Genomic DNA, 23483 nt, shown 5'->3' with positions numbered 1-23483 from the left:
GAGAGATAAGGTATCCATACTAATTTTGTAATGTGAGAATAACCTTGAAACTAAGTCACATGAGAACAGTTTGAAAAATGCAAATTTTAGTATACTTCTATAAACATGAAAACAGAAATAAAATTTGATAAGATATCAAATTATAACTAAAAGTTTAATAACAAATAATACATTATGGCCAAGTAGGGTTTATCCTAAAAATACAATGATATTTTAACAGTAACATTTACCAAATTCATGGGTTAAAGAAAAACCCTGCAATCATCTAATAGGTTCCAAAATATTCCACAATATATAGGACTAAACAGCAGAGAAAATGAATGAACTAGATCTGCATGCATCTTAATGGAAATGTCTCTGAAAACATAAGTTTGAATGCATCCGTAAGTTGCATTTGGTACCACAAGTATGAAATTAAAAAGGGAACCAAGGGACTTCCCTGTTGGCACAGTGGTTAAGAATCCACCTGCCAATGCAGGGGACATGGGTTCGAGCCCTAGTCCGGGAAGATCCAACATGCTGTGGAGCAACTAAGCCCACGTGCCACAACTACTGAACCTGTGCTCTAGAGCCTGCAAGCCACAACTACTGAACCCACGTGCCACAACTACTGAAGCCTGCGTACCTGCTCTGCAACAAGAGAAGCCACCACAATGAGAAGCCCATGCACCGCAGCAAAGAGTAGCCCCTGCTTGCCACAACTAGAGAAAGCCTGTGTGCAGCCAAGAAGACCCATGCAGCCAAAAACAAATAAATAAATAAATTTATTTTTTAAAAAAGAACCAAAATAGTACATCAAGTTTGTGGCTACACATATTCAAAGTAAAAGTATAACAACATGAATTTTGAGAGTATATCTCCTCCTTATGATATTCCAATGGCTTCTCATAACTCCTAAGATGAATAACAAAATCTTTACTATGGACTCTAAGGCTCTACATGATCTGATATCAGCCAACATTTCTAGAATTGTCAGATATTACATTTCTCCTAGCTCTGTGTGTTCCAGCCTTGCCTGATTTCATTCACAGACTTGAATGTGTCATAGCACAGCTCACTAAGGGCCCTTTGCTCATGTCATTTCCTCTTTATGAAATAGTCTAGTCTTACTCCTCCTACATAATTTCTATTTGTTTTTCAACTCTCATCTCATTTCTCACTTATTCAGAAGATACAGGGTCAGATTCCCCCATTTTACTCATAACATTCCATACTATTCTTTCCCTCTGGGACTATATATCAGTTGTTATTTCTCATTTATTGATGAGACTGTATGATTAGTATTTGTCTTCCCATTAGGTTTGTACTTCCCCCACCTAAAATCAGAGGTCACATCTGTTTGCTAACCAGTGTATCCCTAGCACCTAGTACAGTTCTTACACATTAAACGTGCTTACCAAATATTTATTAAGTTGATGAATGAATTGGCAAAGTTGCTTTCTTTCATAGGATTCATTTATTTTGATTGTAATCCCTCTAAAATGTTTTTCTTTCTATGGATTTTTCTATGTTCTCATTTATCTTTTGCATGAGACTAATGCAGTAGGATATGGTTTGGGTGTCTCTTCCTGGATGAGAGGGAATGGATACCATTTCCTCGTGATTGACAACAACATCTAGAACCATGGGGATTGAATGGAGCATTTCCAAAACAAATGGAAGGGAAATGCTAATCTTGCCTATATTTATATGAAATTGCATGGCAGAGCAAATAATTAAGCTGTTTAGGAATTAAGATATATAACAGAAAAGATATTCTGCAATAAAAATTAGAATTGAAATATGCTTTTCTTCATGTGTACATTATTTAAGAATGTATAATCATCACTCTTCCTGAGGAAAGAATAAAAATGGCTTCAAAGTTATTAAGTAAAAAGATAATGACAGCTCTTTTCAGCATTTCCATCCTTTCAATTTAACAACTATTTATTGAGCTTCATGTATGTGTAAGACATGGAACTTGTGCTGTGAAGCGCGTTGATAAATAAGTAACAAACAGTAACAGAGCCGGAATTAAAATCCATATTCGTATGACTCCTAAGCCCTAATTTTGTGCACTACAGGCCAAGTATATAAAAGTTTTGGGTGAACCTAGTAAGCCTGGAAATGTGTACATCTTTCTCCTCTAAGCCAGTGTCTCCTCAAATGTGATGCTGTTCTAGGAAAGATACCAAGGTCAAATTAGCTTGGGAAATTAGCTTGTCATATACTTAAAGAGTTCTGAGAAAGTTTTTAGTAAAGAAGCAGGTTTTTCATTGTTTAACTCAGCACTTCCTGAAAGGTACTTAAACAGGGAATGTTTTAAATGTAATGTATCCTGGGAAACTGTTCCAGGCAAGAAGGAGCTATAAAGTCTTTTTTGGTGGTATTTTTTCTTCTAATGTAGATCTGGGTTTCGGAAACACACTTTGTAGAGCTCAATGTCCTTTCTCACCCCCTGCCTTTGCTCTTTGCCTGAAACACCCATGCCCTTTTTTTGTGATACGTGAAGCATTCTTATTTATACATTAGTTCAAATGTCAGATCATCTGTGAAGTCTTCTGTTAACCCTTTACCTACATACATATAAACGTGTGTGCACGTGCACACACACAAAATAAGCACTAAAAGTTATAAAGTAATAATATTAAAGACTTCTAACTTTCATAAGCATTTACTATGTTAAGACTTGACTTAACACATCACAAATTTAATTTAATGCTCACAATTATTATTTGTTATCCTTTTAATTTCCCTGTACCTCACATATCATTTCTCTGATCCTCCGGTCTTCCTTGTACATCACTGACAACTCCTTCATGGTCTACTTTGCTGGTTCTTTTCATTTCCACAGAGTTGAAATGTTGGCCTACCCTAGCCTTTTGCAATCACACCATTGGTTATTTCATCACATTTCATGTTGAATATCGCAGCTAAGAGTACAGACCTTTGAGCTAAACTGTCTGACTTTGAATCAGAGCTCAACTACTTTGTAAGATGTGCAACCTTGAGCTAATAATCTTTCGTTTCTCACCTCAGGGAGCTCATCTGTTAAAAACTGGGATCTTAACAGTACCTACACCAAAGAATTGTTGGAGCATTAAATGAATTAATATCTGCAAAAATGCCTGGCACTATATGTGTTTGCTGATATTATTATTTATACTCTAATGACTCATAAATTGTATCTAGTCTGGACTTCTGCCATAACTCTGTGACTCATACATCCAACTACCTACACAGTGTCTGCAACTGGAAATCTAAGATACATATCAAATTTATTATGTATAAAATAGAAAATCTTATCACCCTTTAGCCAGGGTGAACTCAGTAAATGGCAACTACATCCAGTGGCAAAGGCAGACCACTGAGGCATCCTTGCAGGCATCCTTGAGTTTTCTCTTTCTCTTACGTCATCCATCCATACATCAAATTTAGATTGCTCTGCCTTTAAGTTTTCTAGACTCTTACTACTTCTTGCTGCACCCATCCTAACCATTGGCCCAAGGTTCCAGGATCCCTCATCTGAAGTTTTGTACTAGCTTCCTAATTTATCTCTCAGCTTCTGCCCTTGCTTTCCTGTGGACCATATTCAAATAGAAGAATGGCTATTTTTAAATGTCAATCAGATAATATCACTCCTCTGCACATAAATTTCTGTGACTTCCTACTTTACTGATTAAAAGCTTCAGTCCTTATGAAGGTTTATAACAATTTTCCTAATCTGCCCCACCCACTCCCTGAAACTGTCTAATCTCATCTACTATCTTCCCTTCTTTAATTCCACCCTTACTGCTCCTGCTTCCTCCCAGGTCCTCCAGCAACAGACATGATTTTCTCTCAGGGTCTTTGCACTTGCTATTCCTTCTACTTGGAATATTTCTTTCTCAGGGACCTACATGCCTCTCTCCCTCACTCCTTCAGTTATTTTCTCGAAGTCCACCTTCCCGAAGCCTTCTTTGACTACCTTATTGAAAATTGCAACTCCACTCTACCCCAGCTCTCTTTCTCTGCTTAATTTTTCTCCATAGAATTTAAGACAAGCTGGCACATGATAGCTTTTATTCATTTGTTTACTTATTGTTCAACTTCCCCCTCTAGTTTCTAAGCTCAATGAAGAGTTGAGTTTTTATTTCATTTGTTCACTGCATATCCACAGTGCTTAGCAGAGTATATGGCACATAATCGTCGCTTGAGAAATAGTTATAGAATAACTGACTCCCCCGCACATGATGGATGAAGAAAGTGTGACTCACAGAAATAAGTAATTTGCTCAGAGCATCCAAAATTTGCCTAAGGCATCCATGGTCAAACCCAGAATTAGAAGATGCAGGTCAGCATCTAGGGTGCAGATGCTCAACCAATATGTAATTTACAAAGAATATTATTTGAGTAGTCATGTACATACTCCCTTTCCTCACTAGAAGCTGACTTACTTGAGAGCAGGAACAGTTTTAGTCATCTTTATAGCCTTGGTACCTAATACAGAATTGGGATCATAGAAATAGTGATGTGCTGGAGCAGCTACCCCAGCTTGAGAGAATCTACTGTGTGCCTCTCTTACAACTCTGCTTTCAGTGATATATTGATACATTGGTAGCTTGGAATGGGCCTAAGGGCCATGGAAATCACCAAACACTACACCTCAAGATGATTTCCCCAGAGAGCTGGTTGTTAAATATTTACTTGCATAAATGCATACAATTACATAAAGGATACTTTAAAAAATGTTTGGCGCATGAGTGAATATACTGGTGAATGAAATGTATAGGGGAGAGTTATATGCCAAGACATCTTTTAGTACACTGGTGATGCAGAGAATGTGAAAAGAAGGTGGAGGCTGGTGATCAATAACTTTCAATGAACATAATAAAACAATTACATTAAATAATAAAATCCTTGTGATAGAACATAGTTCAATTTCCTACTTTATGGGGGAATTTTATATAAAGAATCCTTTAAAGGAGATATCCAGAAATTACCAAAATAAAATCTTCCAATGAGAGGGAATCCAAGGAAATCAGGTAGAGCTCTATTTCTTTCCAGGATTAAAAAAAAAATGGATTCATATTTCTTTCCACGTATAGTGTCCCACATAATGTATTCTCATTTTGTATTTTATCATTGTATGTCTGTGAATATATCTGACTCTCCCATTAGATAAGTGCTTCCTAAACATTTTAAACCACCATTTCTTTTAAGAGAATCACCTTCAGATAAAAATCTAAAGATGTATAAAATTGTGCATACAATTTCCAGAGGAGCATAAACCTTCAAATTACCCTCCATAAGCCTCAAGTTAAAGAATAGGAATATTGTGCTAGAATGAGAGAACCCTAGGAGCTGACTTTGCCTAATTCATTTCCAATTTCCAGCAAGTGTCTGGCACACTGACACTTTAAAAAAAAAGAAAACAAAGGGAAAAAAAGACTTGTAGATTGAGTAAATGGGTGGAATGAACAATTAGACACTTTAGATGCCTATTACTGCCCCTTAGATCTTTTCTTCAAAACACTTTCCATTTTGTCAACTATTTATATATATAGTTTCCAAAACCTGTAATTTTCAAACTATTCTCTTTTCATAATTCTCCACTTTTTACAATTTATAATCCCAAACTCAATGTTCTTGATTGGTGATAAAGAACATCAAGGTATATTGCCTTCTTTTCACCTGGAATATGTAGTTCTTTCAGTTCAAGATTCCATTAACTTCCCAGGCAACTTTATTATCACCCATGATCCACAGTGATATTTAATTTAGCTAAAAAGCTAGATCTTTTCCACCTGAAAGACGATTAAGCTAGGCATTCCATTCTTCTGTTTCCTCAGTGGAGTTTTAAACCTAACTCTACATTTTTACTTTAATTCCATTGTCAGTTTCAACCCACTTTCCAGTCTGTGAAATTCTTTGTAAACTATATAGCATAGTAGTAGCTTGAGCTCCCCATTTAGAGTCATCCCTAAATTTATTAAATATGCCTTAAATAACATCATGTCATCAAATAGTTGGTTAAAAAATGATATAAAGAAAGGTCCAATCATGTAAACCAGAGGCCTCCTGCAGTTTGACATTGATCCATTAATTAACCAGTGTTGTTTGGTAGGAAAGGTTTATCAGCTAAAGATTCAACAAACTGCCCAGAAATCTTACCCATACATATTTATCTTAACTACAAGGGTATCTTAGGAATTATATTCAATGCTTTGTTGAAATCCAGGTGATTCACATGAGGCATCACATCATCTGTGAAATTTTTCCCTGAGACTCAAATGCACATCCCTCCTTTGTGTTCCCACGAAATTTTGTGTGAGTCCCTATCACAGTCCTTACCACAATATACTAAAGTTCCTTTTGTATCTGTTTCCCTAAATATTGTAAGGTCTTTGGAGAATGAGTTTGTGCTTTCTTTACCTTTACATTCTCAGAACCTTGTGCACAATAGTTATTCAATAAATATTTCTCAAAATGAGTAAATAATAAATTCTCATATGCCACCTTAAGATGTGGAGTCCTGTATAGAGTGTGCAGTTTTCTCTGGACTTACTCTAAGATGTAAATCATTAAAAATAACTCACAATAATTCGTGGGAATAGACAAGCCAGTTCATCTCTTTGTGTGCCTCACTTAAAACATTCTTACTATTTTAAAATCATGCACATATGGAATGTGTGACTTGTTTTTATTACAAAAAGATAATTTCATCCTTCTAAGCTAAAATTGTCCATGCTATCATGGTTATTTCTCTTTTCATTCTTTTATGTTGCACCTTTTGTATTTTTTTAAATGTCAGAAACAGTATCTCATTAACACTCTTCAGAGAACAGTTGCCAATTTTTCCATCCATAGAGCTAATACTTGGAATGCCTCCTTCAAAATAATATGAAAATGATAAAATGCAACAAAATCATAATGTTCCTGAATATTTATGCACTCCAGTGTATATAATTTAAATTGAACTTTCTGTTTCTTGCCTGATCCTAATAAACTTTTTCATGTATTTGGAGAATAAAATGCCATTATCTCATACCTGCATTTTGATGGCCAGAGATAGATCCATTTTTTCCCCAAAGCCACCTTGTAAAAGGAAATACTCTCTGATGATATACCCGGTGTTCCTGCACACAACTTGAGTAATTAATATCTATTATAGACTGAAAAACTCAATGAAAGGAGAGCAAAGTGACCTTGTACCTGATGTGCTATCTTTATTAATTGAACTCTAAGCTAGCCCTTGAGATTTTTATGCAGTCTGCAACAGAAAGGTCAATAAAATACCAGTAAATCCTGTTGTATTTGTTAGTTCATTCTGCAAATTCAAAAGTTGGGTGAACATTGATTCCATTCATTTGTAATCCAATATTAAAGAGGAAAAAGTGATTTTCTTTTTACCATCTTATCCATTTACATTTACATGGAAAATAACATTTCCAAGGAAAATCAGAGGACTGTTTTAATAGCAGTAGTACATTAGAGGTTGAGCATGTTTTCCATTTTTTAACATCTTATAAAATGTCCAGAAAGAAATTACTATTTTGAATTAGAAACTAATACATATTTATATTGCACAAAAACTATGTTTAAGGTGCTTTTACAGGTTCCAAGAATACATCATAAATAATTTAGTCAATGCCCTAAAAAAATCGGAATCTAATGGGAAAATAGAATATTGAGAACTCACTTATAATAAAGGGTAAAGTAAGGGAAATACTTTGATATTAATATGAAATAATGCTGTGGTAGCACACAGGATTCAATGATACTTCCTTTCTTCCTCTCTACTCTCAATTTCCATTTCCCAGGTGAACAGATTCTTATGCTGCCTTCTTGTATTCAAGAACTCATCACTACAACATTGCCCCAACTACCCTCCTTATCCAAATCCGAATTAAATCTATGAGGAATGTATAAATTTCATAAGGCTGCCATAACAAATTCCCACAAACTGAGTAGCTTAAAGCGAGAGATATTTATTTTCTCATAATTCTGGAAGTTAGAAATCCAAAATCAAAGTGTTGCCAGGGCCAGGTTCCCTCCAAAGGCTCCAGGAAGAATCCTTCCTTGCCTCTTCTAGCTTCTGGTGCTTTCCAGCAATCCTGCTATTCCTTGGTTTGTGGCTGCTTAACTCCAATCTCTGTCTTTGGCTTCACATGGCCTTCTTTCTTATGTGTCCCTGTGTCTCCAAATTTTTCTCTCTTCATAAGAACACCAATCACTGGATTTAGGTTCATCCTGATCCAGGATGACCTTTTCTTAATTTCGTTACATCTGCAAAGGCTCTCTTTCCTGGGAGTTACTGGGAGTTAAGACCAACAGATCTTTTGGGGAACATAATTCAGTCCACCATGGGAGCAGGCAGTGGTGTGGGTGGCTAATCTCAGCTAGGTGGCTAGGTGTTTAAAAGGACTACCAGCTCCATCGATTAAATCAATTTATACCAAAGTCACAATAACTCTGTGCTTCATTTGCATTTTTAACAAGGACTCTGTAACACAAATGTTTTCATAATGAATAGACTGGTAGGGATCAGAGCATTCCTGGTACCTGCTTTCTGTCCAGAGCTTCCAGCTCTTCACCTTCAGCAAACCCAAGGCCAAGTGTACACCTCCCTACCTACTCATCACAGTGGATCAGCTACACGATGAAGAGGAGATACTTATGTAGAAAATGTAGGTTGTGTATCTTATTTCCCTTTACCTTGAGTTATGTTTTCACTCATGATAAATATATTTTCCTTGGATCAAATTATATGAATAATGGCTTTATACTTCATTTTAATTTTTCCATATGAATGTGGATTTAGATCATATTTCCCATATATGGTCTCTATATAAAGGATATATATAAAAAATATGAAGGACATTCATGCAAAAATGTTGGCAACAGAAAACTACACAAATGGAAATGGTTTTGGTAGGCATGGATTTCTTTTCTTCCAAAATGCTTCCCAAGTGTGAGTAAGAAGAATGAATAGGAACAAAGTAAAAGTCTTTACAAAGTTTAAATCAGGTAATCTGGGTTCTTCTGTGCTTAGTAAAGTCAAGGTTCATTTGCAATCGTGGAGCACTCACCCCAGATAGGGTAAGGACAGAGGGAGGTGGTACCTTTATTTAGGCCATTAAAATCCTGCAATTCAGCTTTTAAAATGATTCAAAATGTGATGAATGTATTTTTTTAAATTCTTTTCCTCATACTCAGTGAGTCAGAGTACAGCTTTATGGTAAAATCACCCCACATTCTGAGCAATATAATGTATTTCATTTTTTTAATAACTTAGTTTATTCATAAATTACATGCTATCAATACACAGCTTAAATCATTGTATTTAATGTAGCAATTACAGCTAAAATTGGAATAAATTCTTCTTCTTTCCCAGAACATTATATATTTGAGAATTGAGAGTTTAATAAGAAATTCTGATTTTTAAAAATCTTTCATCATTTAAACTTTAGAAAGAGAAAATACATTTTTCTAAATTAAGTTACCATGGTATAAAATATCCATTTACATTTTTGTTAGGATCAAATTTTTTTCTTTGTTGATAATAAAAAATATTATGCTAAATATTATTATTTTGATTATTGATTTCCCAAGAGACTTTAGTCTGAATTAAAAAGCTGCGGCTTAAGTCTTATCATTAAAATGTATAGCAAAACATTTACTTTTCATGCAATTAATTTACACTCAAGAAAAAAATTTAATGATTATTTAAATAATCATGAGTTTCTATTGTCCCTTTTATTCAACTGTTTTGAACACTCTGGAACTGACCCCAAACATCTGCCACAAATTCCACTGAGACGTAGAGGGCCCGTAACATACAGAAATTCTGAACCCTACCCCACACCCACTATCAACATCCCTGGAAATGTATAGTTCATGGGTCTGCATTCTAATAAGCCATCTAGATGATTCTTATGCTTATTAATGTTTGAGAATCCAGGATTAAAGGGGACAGATTAGTGGATCTTAACCTTTTCAACACTGGTGATCTCTAGGCTCTGCCGTACACTGGGAGAACCTATTCAGTGACTGTCAGCTTCTTTCAGAGGAAGTCATCCAAGGGGCAGAAGAAGAGAGAAAGCCTAGCCACCTCCCAATGCCCCCAGAGTTCTGGGGGCCTGGCCAAAGATAACAGGCAGCGTGTTTAGAGTCATAGACTTCTCTTCCATTCCTCCCTCCCTCCATACCATCCTCCTTCTCTCCCTTTCCTGCTTCCTTCTTTCTTGTCAATGCTTTCTCTGTTATTGTCAGGAAAATGGTCTGTATGTGTGAGAGGGGTGATGGGGTTTCCAGAAGACAGCAACAAAAACCCTCTTTTATCACATCTACCTGGCTCAATCTCATTGAATGCTCTCAAAACAAGTTCTTACAAAGGAAAGTATCCATTTTTTTTTGTTGTTATTGTCATAGACAAAACAGAAAAAAAGTAATGTCCTCAACCATCTGTCCCTGGCCTTTCTCCCATCTTTGGTCCCAGCAAGACATCAATCTCCCTCTGGATGAGTGTGACTGAGGATGGATATAAATATCATACAATCTTTATCATGACTTTACTTCCTATCTCCCATTTTCAGATCCCTCTTCCAGGGAAGGTTTTAACAAGTAGGATCAGAAATCACAACATCATCTGAACAAGCAGGAAGTGTACTTGCTTCTTGGGAGCAATCATTGGAACTTAGCCCAATGCTCATTCTGTCCATCAGAAGCCCCTGGGCTACTAGCTGACCTGCCTCTCCCAAGTCTGTCACATCACAAGTCAGGGTTTCTCATTCATTGTATTAATTATCCCAGACCCCTCCCAGAGCTAGAGAAATGAGGAGATGGAGTGCTTAAACTTTATCTATTGAATTTAAAGATAGGAAAAATCAAACCATTTTAGACCCAGTCTCAGTGAAATTAAAAAAACAAACAAAAAAATATTTATTATAGTCTAAACCAGAAGGTGGCAAACTATGGTCATGGGCTGAATCTGACCTGCTGCTAGCTTTCGCAACTGAGGGAATACAGCCACAGGCATGAGTTTATGTATTGTTTGTCTGTTTTCACACTGTAACAGCAGAGTTGAGGCGTTGTGACAGGAACTGTAAAATAGATGAGTAGCTATAGAACATCCTTGGCCTGTAATGCCTAAAATATTTACTATCTGGCTGTTTAGTGCACGGTTTACTAGTCCTCGGTCTAAATCAAAATATTCATGATTTATTTTCTACAGCTTCTGAAGACAAAATATTCATAAATTGAATTCCACAAAAAATTTCCCATAGAAATAGAAAATATGAATAGACCAATTATTAGTAAAGAGATAGAATCAGTAATCAAAAATCTCCCAATGAAGAAAAGTCCAAGACCAGATGGCCTCGCTGAATTTTACCAAACATTTAAAGAATAATTAAAACCAATACTTCTCAAAGATCAGAGAGAGAGGAACACTCCCAGAGTCATTTTACGAGGCCAACATTATCCTAATACCAAAACCAGAAAGTGATACTACTAGAAAAGAAAACTATAGGCCAATATCCCTGATGAATATAGATGCAAAAATTCTCAGTAAAATACTAGCAAACAAAATTCAGCAGTACATTAAAAGAATTGTTCAGTATGATCAAGTGGGATTTATTCCTGGGATGCAAGAATTGTTTAACATATACAAATTAATCACTGTGATACACCACATTAACAGAATGAAAGAAAATAATCATGATCATCTCAATAGACACACAAAAACAGCATCTGACAAAAGTCAACATACTACATGAAAAAACCTCTTAACAAATTAGACATAGAAGGAACATATCTCAACATAATAAAAGCCATATATGACAAGCCCACAGCAGATATCAAACTCAATGGTGAAAGGTTGAAAGATATTCCTCTAAGATCAAGAAAAAGACAAAAGTGCCACTCTCACCACTTCTATTAATCATAGAACTGGAAGTCCTAGCTAGAGCAATCAGGCAAGAAAAAGATATAAAAGGCATCAAAATTGAAAAGAAAGAACTAAGAGTATCTCTATTTGCAGATAACACGATTTTATATACAGAAAATTCTGAAGACCACACCAAAAAAACTGTTAGATCTAATCAACGAATTCAGTAAAGTTGCAGGATACAAAATTATCATGCATTTCTATACACTAACAAATTTTCTGAAAAAAAATGAAATTGATTCCATTTACAGTAGCATTGAAATCAATACAATACTAAGAAATAAATGTAAAAAAAAGGAGGTGAAAGATCTCTACTACAAGATGTTAATTGAAGAAGTCAAAGGAGACACAGTTAAATGGAAATGCATCCTGTGTTCATGGATTAGAAGAAATAATGTTGTTAAGTGACAATACCACCAAAAACTATCTATTAATGACAATATCACTGAAAACTATCTAAACCTATAGATAGTTTTCTATTTCTTACAGAAGTAGAAAAAACACTTCTAAAATTTATGTGAAACCACAAAGAACCCCAAATAACAAAGAAATCCTGATAAAGAACAAAGTAGGAGGCATCACACTTCTGGATTTCAAGCTATACTATAAAGCTATAGTTATCAAAGCAATATTGGCACTGGCATAAAAATAGACACATAGATCAATGGAACAGTATTGAGAGCCCAGAAATAAATCAAAGCATATACGTATGGTCAACTAATATTTGACAAGCTATCCAAGAATACTCAGTGGAGAAATGACAGCATCTTCAATAAATGGTGCTGGGATGATTGGACATTCACATGTAAAATAATGAAACTGGACCCCTGTATTACACCACTCAAAAAAATTAACTCAAAATGGATTAAATGAAAATGCCAACTTGAAAAGATATCTGCACCTTCATATTTATAGCAGCATTATTTACAATATTGAAGACATGGAAACAACCTAAGTGTTCACTGATGGATGATTGAATAAAGAAGTTGTGGTGTGTATAGATATAGATATAGATATAGATATATAATGGAATATTATTAAACCATAAAAAAAATCAAGAAATCTTACCATTTTCAACAACATGGATGGAACTTGAAGGCATTATGCTAAGTGAAATATGCCAGACAAAGACAAATACTATATGATCTCACTTATATGTGGGATCTAAAAAAAAGAAACATCATAGAAACAGATGTCAGACTTGTGGTTACCAGAGATGGAAGGTAGGGGGAGGGAGAATTGGAGGAACTTAGTCATAAGGTACAAACTTCCAGTTATAAGATAGATAGTACTAGGGGTGTAATGTACAACATGATGACGATAACTAACACTGCTGTATGATATATAGGAAAGCTGTTAAGAGAGTATATCATAAAAGTTCTCATCATAAGGGGAATTTTTTTTTCTTCTTTCTTTTCTTTTTATTGTGTCTATATGAAATGATGGATGTTAGCTAAACCTATTGTTATAATCATTTCACAATATATGTAAATAAAACCATCATGATGTATGCCTTAAACTTATACACTAATGTATGTCAATTATTTCTCAAAAACTGGAAAAAAGGTTCCCCATACACACATTAAAACAATCTATGTCTTTTCTCACTAACCAGCATAAGATCACCATAAATATGTGGGCATAACTGCTCCAATCCCATAACAGAACAGCACCTGTCATAGTAGGTATTCAATAAATGTTTGGTAGGGATATATATATGCATATGGCTGATTCACTTTGTTGTACAACAGAAACTAACACAGTATTGTGAAGCAATTATACTCCAATAAAGATCTATTAAAAAATAAATAAATGTTTGGTTAAATAAATAAATATTTTAAAATGTGTGCACATCCTACATTACATTTATGATATATCTCTATTTTGGAATAAAAATGTTTAGTCCCGAGCTGTGAACTGTATTATCTCTGTCCTCCTTATCTTTGCTCATGCTGATGAGCATGAAAGTGCTCACGTTCACTTTACACAGCCTATTTTCCATTAAGCTTCAGCCAAGTGAAATTGAATGCTGGAACATTTGTGACCCTAGCCAGGCATTTTGTGCAAATTTCTTCATTTCTTTCTTCACTTCCTTCTCTTGACTATGAACCCTTCAAGGGCAGGAGAGTGTTTTAGTCAGCCTTTTAGCCATAGAACCTAGCAGCTGTTACATAGAATGCATTTAGAAAAATGTATGTTGAATTAAAAAAGATTTAAAGACCCAGTCTAGTAATTCTGAAGTCAAAAAATTCTATTTAAAGTAGTCATAGGAATTGGCTCAACGACCTCTTCTGGCAGCAAATTTCATTTATTACTATAAACTGCATAAAGTAATTGTCTTTATTTGTTCAAAATTCAATGTCCTTTAATCACATCTGGTGAATCAAATTAAGGAACTTACTCTTATTAAGGGAGTTCAATTTTGAATATAACTGAGATGTTTCTAAGAGCATCACTCAGAGTCCTTTAAAAATTTTTTTCTTCATAAGAAAAGTAATGCTCTATTTGGATATTTTCCTATTCTTTCATTTATAAGAATCATATAGTGCTTTGCTTAATCATTTATACTATCTTTAATCAATTGGCTCAACAATTATTTTAAAATATTACATAAAACAAGTATGTGTCCATATTATTTCCCCTTTGGCAAATTTTACGCTTATTGACTAAAGTACCCTACATAATATATCAGTAATTTTAATTTTTCTATTCACCCTTTGCTAAAGAAAAAAAAAAACTGCTCTATAATGATAGCTCCAAAATGCATTTGTTTGTGAAATGGTGAAATTAATGAGTAGGATTTTATACTTTACTCAAATATATCTGAAATCCAAACACTTCTCTTCATTGTTACTGTCCCCAAATTTACAACCACCATCATATCTCAACTCAACTACTGCAATATTCTTTGGAGGCTACTGCTTCTGGACTTGCTTTTTCTACTATTCACAGACTATTCGAAGTGATCTTTTAAAATTTTAATCAGATTGTGCTAGTCCCCTGGTCAAAACTCTCTTATCTCCATTGTATCACAAACAAAGTCTGAACTCCTTACAGTGGCCTCTGAGACCCAGTGTCACCTGGTCACTATCTACCTATCAACCCCCAGCCTCACCACCCCTCCCCTACCACTGGGCCCTGGCTCACTACACTACAGTCACACCGTTGTTGTTTCCCACCCCCTAATTGAATATGCTGTGCTTGTTTCTGCCCTGGCCCTTTGACCTAGTGTCCCCTCTGCTTATCTTCAGTTTAAATGTGACCTCCTCCAGGAGGCCTGCCTTCCCTTACTGTCTCTGCTCAGGGAGACACCCAATCCTGTTGTTGTGGCCACTCTCTGCCGACACCTCTTACAGTCAGTTCTTTTGAAACTCTATCTCTGCCTGATGGCCCTGCTATTCAGTCTGCCCTGGATCTTAGCTTCCAGGCCCATCAGAGTCTCTGCTGTTACATACATTGCGACTTCCCACTTCTGACACCTGCTTAAAGCTGAAAACCTCACAGACCTCTGTGGCTGTCATTTTGCTCCCATTTAGACCCAACTTTTCTCAATTCATTGTTCATGCCACACTATAGCCTAGGGAGACTTGGGATTCTAAACTGTGCCTGTTCATGCCCTGGGACTCTCATGACTCTACTGGGTCACCATCGAGTGTTGGCGTGGGATTACACAGCACAGCAGTCTCTTCCCAAATCCATAAGCAAAAACCCTTAGAATTCCCTCAACTTAACTAGGAGTTTCTAAAGCTTCTTCACCGGGAGGTTTGGACTCAGAAAGCTGGGAGGAAAAAACAAGAGCTATGGTAGCCACTTTCTCCTTCTGTTGTGGTCTTCTTCACTCCCCCTCTTCTGGCATTTCTCATAAGAAGAGGCAAAGAAGGCTCTCTTCCTAATGCTCTTTCTATAGGATTGAAACTGCTCTATATAAAATTTCATGCAGACTTTGTCAAACAAACATCAAGATGAAAAGTAAAAATCAGTGAATCAGCTTAAAGTTTCATCTTAGTGTTTCATCCTCACTAAGTCTCTGGATCTTGGCAAAACATCCAAATAACCTTTATATGTAAAAGAGAACTAAAGGAATTTAGAAATCCTTCTCAAGACTGCCTGACTTTAAGCTGTACACCAAAATAATGCTTTAAATGACAGAAACTGAGTGTCTGTCCCCACCTCTACCCCAAGTCAGGCAGATGCCTTGACTGTTCTAGGAAGAAAAACACAAGTATGTAGGAATGCAAAAGAGAAAAATATATTGTCATTGTTTGACTGGGTTAGACATAAATGTAGGAAATTTAAGAGAATAATAGTTTCCTCGCATGTAATGCAAGAAGAACAGAGATAATAACTTTATTCAGATAAAACTTTACCAACAAAAAATAATAGCAATATAAGAGTAACTCCATAACTTGAGTGTTATTTATTCAGCATGCTGAGTCATTATTAAATCGTAGCCATGGTTTGGGAAATACACACATGCACGCATGTACTTGTTGGCTTTCATTACTTGCTCTCAATCTAGACAGGATTCTAAATGTTTGATTTTTCTGAATTTCCAGCCAAGTTCATTTCAAATGCATCAGATGATATATTGGGTGGTAAAAACAGAGCAAGCATGGCATTTAATGCTGAGATAAAAAAACATAAAAAAAATTCACAGATGCTCAAATATCATAAGAGTCTGGAACCAGTTGACATAGATGTAAATCCCCCTTCTCTATTTTTCTTAATTTATTCGATATATTAATCCTTTATGTCAAGATTTATAACCAAAACATTACATATGTTATATGCAATGATTTTATTTGTGGTTCTACTCATTTAACAACTCTAAGCACAAGATACATATAGTTTCAACAGAGAAACTTAATCTACCTTAAAAAAATCTCAATTTTTGTTTCAAACTGGGGACTCAAATAGTACTGAAAGTAAATATCAAGGCAGAATTATAAACCGTATTTAGGGAGCCATGTGCAAGGAAGACTCTTTTGAGTAGACACTTTGAAGTTAGGGCTGTATTTGACTCCCAGCTATACCTTCCAGCTCCTTAATGTGGACAAGTTGTTTGAATTATCTGAACCCTATAAGATGAGGAAGATAAAACCCACCTTACACTATTGTTGTGATGATTAAATGAGAATTACACACACCCAAAAAGATCATTCAACTGCTATTACAAAATATAGACAAGTTTTTCATCTCCTTTCTCATACCTTTGAAAAGATAATAATTAGGTAAGATTTGATGTTAAAAATAAGCAGAAATGCCACGTCTATCCTCCACATTTTGTTTATCTTTAACTGTGTTTGCATCCAATATTGAAGTGTAATAAAGGAAGAAATGTACTAAATTAAGGCAAAAATTAAGCTCTTTTTTCCATTAAGCACAAGCCTAGGCTATGTGTAAATTCAGAAAGAAATCTGGCTGAATTTTGCTTTAAAATCTACTGAATTCAGGAAGAAAAAAAATAGGTATTTGGGGGGTATACAGTGGGAACAAGAGATATGGGGGGTGTGTGTGTGTGTGTGTGCGTGTGTGTGTGTGTGTGTACTGAGTACCAGATACCTAACCACCATTTTTAGTAACCTATAAGTATGAGAGGCTTCTTTGGGTATGTTTTACAGCAAAAAAAAAAAAAAAAAAAAATTGACAGGTAATAAATTCCCATAAAAGCTTTAGGAGGCACTATCTTAAAGAGAAAAATAAATCCACTTTTTATTTTACTTTAAATTATTCCATAGTTTGAAGATATTTGCTCTTGATTGGGGTGATGAATGTCAGTGGGTCGGTTTCCCACTTTGTATTAGATCTAATCTTCATTCATTACTGAATAAGTAATTCAATTAGGTTTGAAAGCACTTGCTCCATTTACACCCAATCATGTATGTGGAGAAGTGTCTTAGTCCATTTGAGCTGCTATAACGAAGTAACACAGCCTGGGTAGCTTATCAACAACGGATATTTATTTCTCACAGTTCTGGAGGCTGGCAGATTGGGTGTTTGGTGAGAGCTTCCTAGTTCATAGATGCCGTCTTTTCACTGTGTTCTCACATGGTGGAAGGGCAAGGGAGCTCTCTGGATTCTCCCTTATAATGGCACTAATCCCATTCATAAGAGCTTTACCCTCATGACTTAATCACCTCCCAATACCACTACCTTGAGCATTAAGATTTCAACATATGAATTTAGAGGGGGAGGGGAGGGATACAGACATTCAGACCATAGGAGCTGGCACACATCAACATGATCTTTACTCCGTTAAGCATCCAGATAATAATAAACATCCAGATGATTTAGTAACGTTTTATTTTGGTTTTTGGTTTTTGTGCTATAGACACAACTTATTCTTTAAGTGGAAAACATGAAAAATAGACACCATGAAATATATTTAGTTAACAAGATATACTCATTTCCTTAGAGTTTTAAAGACACCATTTATTCTTTTTAGTAATATCTCTTTTATTGTACAGGCATAGCTCATTTTATTGCGCTTCACTTTATTGTGCTTTGCAAATACTGAGTTTTTTTACAAATTGAAGGTTTGTAGCAACCCTGCATCAAGCAAGTCTGTCAGCGCTGTTATTTTCCAACAGTATTTGCTCCCTTCATTTGTGTCACATTTTGGTAATTCTCCCAATATTTCAAACTTTTTCATTATTATTATACTTGTTAGGATGGTCTGTCATCAGTGATCTTTGATGTTACTATAGCAAAATGATTGACTCGTTGAAGGCTCAGATAATGGTTAGCATTTTTTAGCAATAAAGTATTTTTAAATTAAGGTGTGTACATTGTTTTTTAGACATAATGCTATTACACAATAGGTTACCATATATTGTAAACATAACTTTTATATGCCCTGATATACCAAAAAATTTGTGTGATTCGCTCTATTGCAACATCCACTTTATTGCATGGTCTGGAACCTAACCTGCAATTTCTCTGAGGTCTGCCAGTATTTTGAAATGACTTATGTAATTCAATAACATTTTCCCCAAAATTAAAAATATTCATAAATTAATATAAGAAAAGGACACAATAATACATAAAGATCTATGTTTGTAAGATATATTATTTCTTTTTGTTTTCTTTTGGTTATTTAGCTTCATATATATTACACCCAGCACATTTAACTAACATACTTTATTTTCTCTCTCTATCCTAACAGGTTTATAATGTAATAATTCAAGAATTTTATCATACAGTGGAGTAGCTTAACAACTGTCTATGTGCTTCCCATGATATGTTCTCTACATTGTAAGTATATACTTACTTTCCCAAGCTGGCTGGATTTTGAGAGGAATGTGTTCAATTAGAACTTATAGGTAACTTTGATTGTTTAAGAAGATTACAAGCTAAAATTCATCCAAAGTAAAGAATAGTTTTAGAAATTTATCTTATATGAAGAGATGTTCTGTGAATTTAGGTTTAACATTGTATCAAAGTTAAAACTTGATATAGTATATCATGGTAGGTAGAATAATATACCCATGACATTTAGTTGTATTTTTATAAATATTATACTTAACATCCTTAAGATTTCTATACTATCCTTTATTTTTCTAAAAGAAACTTTAAATATTGTACCTGTGAAATTTTATGCTAAGATATTAAAAATTCTTGAAATATCTTTTTAAAAATATAATGTGTAATATTTCAAAGAGCAACTTCTTTCTATATTAGTTATCTTTTTGAAAACTAGTTTCAGTTTTGGTAAGATGATACCTATACCACTAAATCTTTCATACTCGTGGTGTTTGTGTGTGTGTGTATGCATGCATACACATATATATGTGTGTATATGTACACACACAATTTCATTAATAAGCTAAATAAAAAGAAGAAAAATCGTCTTTGCTAAGTAAGGAAACCTCTTATTATTAATTTCACACTGCTGAAAAGTAGGAGAAACTTGAAAGGCTGGGGTTCTATGCTTTTTGAGTTAAGAAGTACTAAGAGAAAGTACTAACTCATGGCAGTGGGAAGGAAAGGAGGCAGCCCAACCCCTTTTTCCTCAGAAGAAAGTAAGCCATGAACTGGAGCCCTTCAGTAATCAGAAGTGTTGCCCACTTTACGGCATGTTTAGGGCATCAGGAGATACTGTCAGACCTACAATACCCATCTTGAGCCTTACTATCCATTCTTCCAGCCCTTTCCTTGCTGGAGCCCCTGAGGATATAAAATCCATCAAAGGTGACTTGGAACTTAGTGTCCCTTGATCCTTCTTCAGGAAGGCAGGAGAAGGCAGGAGAAAAAGGGTGCCTGATTATATTGTGGGAATTGGAGTTAGTTTTGGTCAGGGTATTAGCATGCCATTTCAGAACACTTAATGCCTTCTGACATGAAATATAATTTTAATACATAATATGTGGTTCTAAAGCAGTGCTGTCTAAAGAAAACATAATGTGAGACATTCATCTTTCTTGGGACCACATTTAAAAAAGTGAAAAGAAGCTAGTAACATGGGTTTTAATAATATATTTTATTTATTTGAAATATATTTAATAATATATTAAATATATTAAATATTAAATATATTTTAAAATATATTTTGTATATTCAAAGTACAGCCATTTTAACATGTGATCATGTTAAATGTAAATCATGTAAAAAATATTAACGGACCTTTTAACATCCTCTTTTTCATCTTAAGTCTTTAAAATCCAGTGTGTACTTATAGTACATCTTAATGGCCACCTTCATTGAGTGGTCAATGTTATCATCTCCAAAATAAGTCATGTTGATACCAAGTACCTTGGTATTATATGATGAGGATATTTTACTTCTGTGATATGTTTCCCCCAAACCCATAGACATATTCTAGTCTTGAGAAAAATATGAAATAAAGCCAAATTGAGGGACATGCTACAAAATGCCTCACAGTACTCTTCAAAAGTTTCAAGATCATGAAAGGAAAGACTGAGAAACACAGCTGAGGAGATGAAAGAGATATTATGACTTAATGCAATATGGTATCTTAGATCTGATCTTGAAACACAAAAAGGGCATTAGTGGGAAAACTGGTGAAATCCAAAAGAGCCTGTAGTTTAGGTAATATTGTACTAGCTTTCCTTGTTTTGACAAAGGCACCATGGTTATGTTAACAGTGGGACAAGCTGGGTGAAGGAAACTATCTGTACATCCTTGAAACTTTTCTGAAAATAGCAACTTATAAAATAAAGAAATCTTTAAGATGAATTACAAATTTTTAATACTTGCTCAGCAATAAATCTACTTTAGGAAGGGTCCTATCATATGTAATCTCATCGTTTCTACCCCAGTATAAGTATATTTTGCCATTTTTACCTTTTTAAGTCATTAAGAACCTTTGTTCTTTTTTTGCCATAAAATGTTCAATCATGACTTAAAATTTGAGAATTATAAGAGCTCTTCACATACATTTGCATATTTAACAATTCATACCATTTGAACCATTCAAAATTATGATTCAATTTTAATTCTTTTGTGGCCATTTGGTTCCATATTCTTGGCAATACTGTCTTGCTGGTTATATAGGCATTAGTTTTTATTACATAAATGGCTGTGTGTTCAGATACCAGATAAACCAATAAGTGGCCAAAATAACTCTAATGCCATTTTAAAATTAGGATAATTAAGGACTCGTGTACTTTATCCAACACAATAATAATATTATATTATAAGGCCCAAATTCTCTTTCACTTTTTTAAGAGTTTAACGGTTTCTTTATACACATCAACCTTCAGTAAGCATGTAAAGTAGGAAATTCAAATCACATTCCTTGTTTATAAATAAGGAAAGAAGTCTCTGAGAGGTTAAGTGATTTGCCTAGAGACAGGCAGCTTGTAAGGATTGAGCATCTACACAGAACACACCTTGCTTAAATTAATCCTTTGGCTTTTGTAGCACTTCATAAAGTCCACTCTATATGGAAATATTCTTATTGGCTAGAGTATATCATTGTTTTTTGTTTTTGTTTTTTTTAACTTCCAGAGATGACAAAGCACTTTTCCTTAATTTAAATGAAATTATAACACATTTTATTTCATTTAAAAAATATATTAGTCATGTGTAAAGCCAAAAATCTCACCTGAAATATCTTTCTGTTGAACTTCAAAATCTGACCTAGGCTACTAGACTGGAAATCACTGTTGCTATATTACTTATGTTGTGTTAGATACAGTATGCTTTCACTTTAAGGAAATCTAATATATGAGAATCAAAAAAAATCACAAAATACATAAACTGAGAGGTGATTTTTTTAAATTATAAAATGTCTCACAAAAAACATGTATCATGTCTTTTCTTCGATAACAATCTTCCCTGGGACAATTTCGTTACAGTTATACATAGTACTTAAGAAAAAAATAGATTCATTTTATAAAGCAAAGCATATACCCTTGGACATTGTGATTCTTTTCTTTGGTACTTTCATCATTATGCCTGTCTGCTGCAATTTCTCTAAGTAAGAGTGATCTCATAATCTATGGGAAGTTTTAAAATGGAAAAAATTTATAGCATACTCTCACTTGTCAATAAATCAGGCTTTCTCCCTATTGCTTTCCATTCACAATGCAGATTTCTAGCGGAACTTATTTTATTAGGTAATTTGAAAATACTTTATTAGGCTAGTTGAAAAGCTTCTTGAATATGAGAGGATGATAAATAATAAAAGAAGATACACCAATAGAAAACATGTTTTATACCTTCGAATAACAGTATAGTAGGTACAGAAGACAAATGCAAAATCAATCTAGTTTATCCTATGCCTAAATCTCATTTGGTATCTGTTACAATGCATAAAGATGCATTGAAAGGAAGATCCCTAAATCTCTCTCTCTGCCAAATTTGAATGCTTAGAGCATTTGATATCTGTTACAATCTTATTTGATATCTGTTATGATGCATAAAGATGCAGTGAAAAGAAGATCCCCAAATCTCTCTCTCTACCATATTTGAATGCTTAGAGCTCTCACTATTTTCTTTCTTCTAATCTAAATTCCTTCTACCATAGTGAAAGCCTTATTTCATTTTTGTTTAGTTGTTGTTGCTGTTCAAGAGGTTATTCAGAAGAGTTTCTTTTTATAAGACCCGTCTCGTTTGTATTAAGCCTTCCTACTATACTGCCTGGTAAGTAATAGGTACTTAAAACCACTTGTAGTATTGAATTTCTAAGAAAAAAACGCCATCGAGCACATTTGTACTCAAAACACAATCGGATGTTAACTTAAAATTTGCGACTTTAAATTAGTGTCATTTAAACCCCCCCAAAATGAATACGTTTTTCTCCGTTCTTATGTTTGGAATGTCATAATCTATCTCAAAGTAAATCTCTATGTTGCTAAAGGGTGAAATCTGGCATATGCCTCTTTGGTTTTATGGATGCACAATATCATATATTCATTATGTTCAGAGTCGAGGTTGAAGATGGAAAACTGTCTTACATGATAAAGTGAGGGGAACTTATCAGTAAATCTTCAAGGAGCAGAAAATAAGTGATGTGCTGGATAACCAGAAGAATTTTAGGAAAGTAGTGATCTGTATTCAACATTAACTTGTTTACTTTGCTGTGATAAAACACCTCTCCATCTAAAACTTC

This window comes from Mesoplodon densirostris, chromosome 12 (genome assembly GCF_025265405.1).
Source record: "Mesoplodon densirostris isolate mMesDen1 chromosome 12, mMesDen1 primary haplotype, whole genome shotgun sequence".
Lineage (NCBI taxonomy): Eukaryota > Metazoa > Chordata > Mammalia > Artiodactyla > Ziphiidae > Mesoplodon > Mesoplodon densirostris.
Note: the sequence above shows the minus strand (reverse complement) of the source record.